The sequence below is a fragment of the Thermobia domestica genome, chromosome 16, assembly GCF_964235325.1.
Source record: "Thermobia domestica chromosome 16, izTheDome1.hap1.1, whole genome shotgun sequence".
Taxonomy (NCBI): Eukaryota; Metazoa; Arthropoda; class Insecta; order Zygentoma; family Lepismatidae; genus Thermobia; species Thermobia domestica.
The window spans coordinates 128,023,672-128,031,236 of NC_137469.1; the positions used below are offsets into that span (position 1 = coordinate 128,023,672).

Below are 7,565 nucleotides of genomic sequence, written 5' to 3' on the forward strand. Positions count from 1 at the left end.
TTTTAAATTGTCCATTAAAAAAATGTCTGTAAAATTACAAACATTTTGGTAAATAACATGGCTATATTAAAAATCGAAATAAATTTATTTTAGTTTTTTCCTCTTTCTAATAGTACATAATTTTCACATTTTTTTCAAAAGACGTTACAAAGCATTACAATCATGTATTTCAAATTCCAAGCCTATATCATAAAACAGTATGTTTTCGGCAGAAACCTTCAATTTTACATGAAGCTGACAACCGAAAACTTAAATTGGACTTGCACAAACAAGTTTATGTCATAAAAGATAAAGCAAAAACGTTACAGGAAAAACTTAGCAAATTTAGTGTTTTATGAGGTAAACTGCTAACTTTGCATCAGAAAAGTTGAATTTTACATAATAAAACACAAAACTTGAAATTTTCATTATAAAATACATAGTTTACAAGATAAACCTTGAATTTTACATCATGAAACCCAAAGGTGACATGCACAAAACAAAGTTTGCATAATAAAATATAAAATATAAAACACAAACTTCACAGCAAAACCTTTAAGTTTAAATCATAAAACACAAAGTTAACAGCAGACAACTTGAGCACAAAAAGCTTATATCATAAAAGATAAACACAAACCTTAGTGTAAAAAGAAAGCTTGAAGTTTACATCACGAAACAATGTTTTCACCAGAGATCTTGAATTTTATATCATAATACACTAAGTTTGCATCATATAACACAAAGTTAACAACATAAAATTTAAATATAATCATCAAACATCCTGTTATCCATAACTTATAAATTTTAATTTACTCCTAAGGCTTCATTAGCTACAACCAAAATAAAATAAGTTGTGTTACGTTTCAAAAGCTTATCGCTTCATCAAACAATCTTATACAAAATGTGAAATGTTTAAAAACTTTTCTTTTTGTACAAAAGCAACAGTAAAAATTAATACTTAACGTTTTCAAAACAATAATACATGACAATTTGATCGTAAAATCATGTAAATGATTATAACTATTGCTTTCATTGAACTTTTTTTCTTGTTCTTTCTTCTCTTCCTAATATTCTTTCCCATTCCACATTTCTTATCAATCCACAGTTCCAATCCGTCACTCTATCACCTTCTTCTTTTATCCTTCTTGCATCTTTCCATTTCCTTATGAGCTCTCTATTTTCCTGTTCAAGAATATTAGCTCCTTCCCAATCAATTTCATGTCCTGTTTCACATATTTAAAGTGAAGGAGTACAAAGATAATGTAAGATTAAAAAGAGGCAAGAATGCAATTTTTAAACATGTGTTAGAAACAGAACATAAAATTGATTGGGAAGGAGCTATTATTCTTGAACAAGAAAATAGAGAGCTTATAAGGAAATGGAAAGAAGCAAGAAGGATTAAAGAAGAAGGTGATAGAGTGATGAACTGGAACAGTGGATTGAGAATAAATGTGGAATGGGAAAGAATATTAGAAAGAGAAGAAATAACAAGAAGGTAAATATACAACAAAAATTAATTGTTATAATTATTTATATGATTTTTCGGGTAAATTAATTGTCAAGATATTGTTTTAAAACCGTTAACTTTTAATTTCTATAGTTGGTTTTGGACAGAGAAGATATAATTTTTTACATTCTACATTTTGTATAAGATTGTCTGATCAAGGAAGCGATAAGCTTCTGAAACATAACGCTACTTATTTTTATTATTTTGGTTGTAACTAATGAAGCTTTGGCAGTAAACTAAAATATATCAAATTTTAAGTTAACACGCACAAACAAAGTTTACATCAGAAAAGATAAACACAAATTTTACTGCAAAAAAGTTTGAAGTTTACATCATAAAGCAATAAGTTTGCAGTATATATTAGATTTTCGTGTCATACAGAAATAAGTTTGCAGCAGTAAACTTGCAGTTTGCATCACAAAACAAAGTTTACAGCAGAAACCTCGAGTTTTATACCATTATACATAAAATTAATAAACGGAAAGCTTAAAGTTGATATCCACAAAACAAAGTTACCATCATAAAAGATAAAGATAAACTTTAGTGCAAAACAACTTGAATTTTACATTTAAAAAATTAAGTTTGCAACAGAAAACTAACTTCATATCATAAAGCACTAACTAGTAAGTTCGCAGCAGAAAACTTGAATTTTACATCATAAGACATTACATTAAGTTTGTAAGTTTGTATCATAAAACACAAAATCTGTATAAGAACAAATACTTGCACAAGATATTACGCAATTACGCAAACAATGAAAATTTTAATCATAGACGCATGAATAGCAAGCATTTAAATGTTAACAACTTGTGTATATGAAAATTCCAACTCAACTGAACAACTGGAGTCACTCACTGAAAGAAAAGTATACGTACAAAGTTACTTCGTGCTGAAATTATAGTAATTGTAATATAGAAATGAAACAGTTTATTCAGATTCATGCTCTGAGGATACTTCATGACCACTTGAACCTGTGCTTTTAGCATACACAATATCTTCAGGGTCATTCGAGTCAGAAATGGATGCACTGGTAAGTTCTGCTTCTTCTTCCTTTGAATGCACTGAAACATCTGACACAGCATCAGGGTTGTCCTTATCCTTTCTACCTTGTTCTTGAACAGTGCAAGGTACAGCAAGTGGAAGATCTGCAGTTACGGAACAGATTTTACATACTTTACGCTCGTTGTCCTCATTTTTTGACTATTCGAAGATTTTCCCCGACTGACACTAACTTCGTAGTTCTTTTCATGGTAAGCCGGTTTCTTTTTTTTCGGGGGGGGGGGGGGGTTCGTGAGTGAAAATATTTTCCAATTCCTCTCACAAGCAGCTGCTGTGGCAGGAATACTCAGAATTTTTGTAGTCACTTTTGATAAAGAACGTGTACCACAGAGGCCTTTCTACTAGGTGATCGAGTTCATTGTTTCTGCAGCAAACCACAGAAGTTCTCGGCTCCACAGTTCATCCTTTGCCAAATATGATCCCAGATCTGCAATCACTTGGTTCCTGTCAATGCCAAATGCCTCGCAGATTGAAACAACCTGGTCCATAGCTCTCATTCGCTGTTCTTCAGTTGCTACCATGGAACTTAGGGTCCAAAACATGAGCAGCATACTAGATATTGTGTGAACAGAAATCAATTCTGTTTTGAACGCTTTTCTGTAGTTCATCTTGTTCAGTTTCTGAGAATGAAGAAGATTTTACAGTTTCAGAGAAATGCATCTTCAATTTTTAAAGAGTGTTGGCACTTCAGAAAGTCTTGGTATGTCACTTTCCAATCTTTCAATGGCTGTAGCGATTGGTTTTATTAGTTCTTGAAACTTCTGCACTTTAACCCAGAAAAATTCATCATCCAAGAGGTTTTTCCTTACATCAGAAGTAACTTTCCCATGCAAACCACTCGGTCATCAACAATGGCAGCTTGCAGACAGGATTTAAGATGCAATAAACTTTCAAGACACCTAACAGTAGACGACCAGCGACTTTCCACATGCATTTGCAGATTATGATCGATCTTCTTTGTATCTTGTATTTCTTTCAGGGCCCGAAGAGGTATGTGATGGTTCTTGAAATATTTTACTATAGTCTTACATTCTACCACAGTTCTTGAAAGAGTGTAGTTTTTGGATGCCCTTTGCTAGTAGATTGAACCCATGTCCAAGACAGCCAAAAGTTATAATGCTTGGATATCTTGATTGCAGAAATTTCCAGGCAGCTTGCATATTTGCAACATTGTCAGTAACGACTGCAATCACGTTTTGAGATCCTTCAATGGGTTCAATTTCGTTTGTAAACACTTCGCCAATATACTCAGCTGTGTGGCTTTCAGTTTTCGATTCAATTGCCTTTAAAAATATAGGTTCTGGTGTAGCATACATAATGTTTATTAAAGGGTTTCCTTCAATGTCGATCCACCCATTTGATATGAGTGTCACACAATCTGCTTGTTTGATTTTCTCGCTTACAACTTCTTGAACGAGCTGATACTCGGAGTCAAGAAGTGGTGTTGATAAGAGATATCTTGTAGGCACTTGAAAGGAAGGACGTAGAGCTTTAAAAAAATCAAGCCAATAAACATCTTCAGCTATGCTCAGTGGTGAATTTGACGCATAAACGGCACGAACAAAAAGGTGGTTCAGCTTGTCTTGCTCCTCTGCAGACATATTATCACAAAACGATGCAACAGTAGGTTGCCTATATAGATTGCGACGTTGTAGTACTGGTACTTGACTTTGGCTGTTACTGTCCTCAAAAGAACTGGTAGCGGTTGTTGATGTGGGGATTACCACTTTAGAAGACACTGATTCTGGGTTAACCTGTCTGAAAGAAAATTGGATACTTTGATGAGTTGACGCAACACTAACAGATAGTTACGAAACTTGACGTTCTTGGCTTGGTCTAGAGGTGCTTGGTATTTGTGCAGTATTGCCAAAAAGTTGTTTCTGAGCTAAGTTTGGGCTGGATGTTTTCCCTGTTTGTTTTTCAGGTGCACTGGTGCTATTCTGCATTCTGTTAAGTGGTTCTTCAAGCGAGTTGCATTGCAGGAGTAAACTTTATTGCAATATTTACAGGATATAACATCCTGGAGCCCTTCTTAATTTTTGTAAAATGACGCCAGACATCATGCTTCGTATTTGGCATCTTAGTTACTTGGTGTTGACAGCCTATGAGGAAAGATTTTCATAATGTTACTTGTTACATCAATAAATTATTTACCGATTCTTAATACTACTGTTGTTGCCATTACAATGTCATCATAGTTCCTCTGTAAAATATTTTAACACAGTCCCATATCTCATGAAATTTTGAAAAATGTCATCTTTATCAGTAAAAAATTATTTTTGACATGAATCATCTCTTATATGCATTTTTGCATGGAGATTAGCAGACATGGTCTACATAAATTCACATTTATTATATTATTATTATTAACAACGAAAATAATAATAATAATAATAATAATAATAGCAATAATAATAATAATAATAATAATAATAATAATAATAATAATAATAATAGAACATTAAGCATACACAATCGGGCAGTCGCTCAAATTTTATAACTGACAGTTGTTGAAACGCGCAGTGTCTCCTCCACCGACTAGAAACGATTTCGTGAGAGACTAGCGGAAAGACACGTAGAAAACAGAAATTTTGACTGGGATTAGTTAGTTCCGAAAACTATTTTGTTCAGGTTTTCTATTGAAAATGCCTATTTTTACAAAAATAGTGGAGTGCGTTGCTTTTCTTTTCATCAGACAGAAAACTGAAAGAAAGAAACAAACCAATTGGAAAATAAAGAATTTCCCTTCCACTTTCGGAGAACATATTTCGATTTCTTCGGTGACAAAAAAGAAGATTACTAGTAATATAGTGCCAACAGACAAAAATGAAAGAAACACATATCGCGTTTGATCGGTAGCCAAGTGCGAAATGTAATAAATTTGACCCATACAGTAGACATCTTTAGCCCAATATCAACTGCCAGCCAAAAACCTGAGCGACCATGCTATCCAAAATGGGGGCCATTACGTTTATACCCATGGAACATTTTGAACAAGAGAAGGTGCTTTCGGGGGGGATTACCTTGAACGAGGCCATGGCAGATTTCTTCCTAAAATCTTGTCCTTCTCGTACTCCGAACTTTGCCAATCAATTTCAACTGAAAATAATGAACCCCAAACGGTGGTCGAGTGGACTAAGGTTCTGGGCCGCCGTTCAAAGGTTTACGGGTTCGAGTGCCGCAATCGATCCGATTTCTTCCTAAACCCTTGTATCTCCCGTGGCCAGTACTATACCAAAGTACCTTAAATAATATTTTTAATTCAACTTTGAAGTTAACTAAAAGTAATGAAGCCGAACCGGCGGTATAGCGAACCAATTCTTTGTATCGCCGTGGAAAGGATTCGGAGTTCGAAGCTCGCAATGGACATAGACGTTTGTGTTTGTCTATATCATAAAAAATGCGTCTTCATCAGAAATCTGTAAATCAGTAAAAATTAGGTTTTATTAAACGTGGTTCAGTGGCAGAACGTTGGCTTAACAATAGGAAGATCCCGGGTTCAAACCACGGTGGTTACCAATTTACCATCCTGACTGAGGTTTTTCCTTGTTTGCCTCTGTCACACCAGTTTTTCTAGATGTTGTGATTTTGGAACTAAAATAATAACAAATAATTATAAATATTTAACTTACCTTAATAACTGGACTGGTGCACAAAAAGATACGCGTAATTCACTCAACACACCATTCTGGACACACTACAGTGACTGCACATTGCACAATCCACGTAAAAGAAAGAGGATGATATCACAGTTGCGGCGTTGACACGTCTAGCACACCCGAAAGTATCAAAGGGAATTCTCCGTAACATACGGAGTCACTCTGCCGAGTTTAAAGTCCAAAAAATTGTATTTAGCTGAAGCCTGCAGACATGTGTCGGCCCGTTACTATACGGAAGACAGCGAGCCAAACGCAGTCATTTGCAATTCTTTTTTATCTCACGCATACCAATACAAAATTAATCATTTTATTTAATAGTTGTTTCTTTGTGGAAAGCATCCATATCATGTATAATGTCAATGTGTGTCAGTCCATCTTGTATCATTATGGTGCAAATAACTATACTGTATAACACATAGCTAGCTCACAGTCATCATACAATGTTCAGACTAAGTTATTATAAAAATGAGTGTCGCTAATTAGTAAATAAAAAAAGGAAAAGTTCGAGAAAAGTTGCTTATGAAAAGTTCGGAAACGAACTTTCGAAAACGAAAGTTCGCCTGAAAAGTTCGCTCATTTACATCTCTAAGTATAGTATTTCAATATTGGCTGGCAATTACACTTATATCCTAATATATCATATTTATTTTAGAACAATATACAAACTCACAAAGTATAAATAATCTAAATTTCTTGCAACTTCTCTCTAACGGACGCCTCAATTAATGGACAAATGATCGTGTTTTATCGATGTTTGTCATCCAGAGGTTTCAATGTAGCTAGGAAAACTTTGAGAGAGGACATTTAGTTAGGGTCCAATACAGCAGCGTGCCCATAAGCGGGCTTTACAGTACAGGTTGCGGCCACAATATTTCTGGGAAAGACATATTTTATAAAAATTGAAAATTACGGAAACAAACTAGAGGACGATAAGCTTAGGTTAGAAAGACAACTTTCGAGACATAATGGTACATTTGGAGTACAGAATGCTAAATTCAAGTGAGAAAGTTAATTTGAGGGTCAGAAAGGTAAATGTTTGGGAAAATGGTAAATTTGGAGGGAAAATTATATCTTAGCACAGATAACGCAGATGCATAAGTTATTTGCACAATAACGTTCAGCCTTCACATATATGATAGATATTTTGCACTAACAGCACCAGTGTGAAACAATTTCTCTAGTAAGCTAATATTATTCTTAGATTTTGTAAAAATAGTTTCAAAAATATTGAAACTACTAAACATTCCAGAATAAACATTTTTTCAGTCTACAGATACAATTAGTAGCAGTTGTAGTTAGCTCTCGCTCTAAATTTATAAACCTCTCGCATATGAATTTGAGAACTTGCCCACTCATTCTAG

At 34.2% G+C, this 7,565-nt stretch overlaps 1 protein-coding gene across 4 annotated transcripts in view; it reads right to left on the reverse strand.

Annotated features, from left to right (window-relative positions):
* LOC145673404 (uncharacterized) overlaps positions 1-7,565 on the reverse strand; it is a 491,254-nt gene that overhangs the window by 83,614 nt on the left and 400,075 nt on the right. The window lies entirely within an intron of this gene.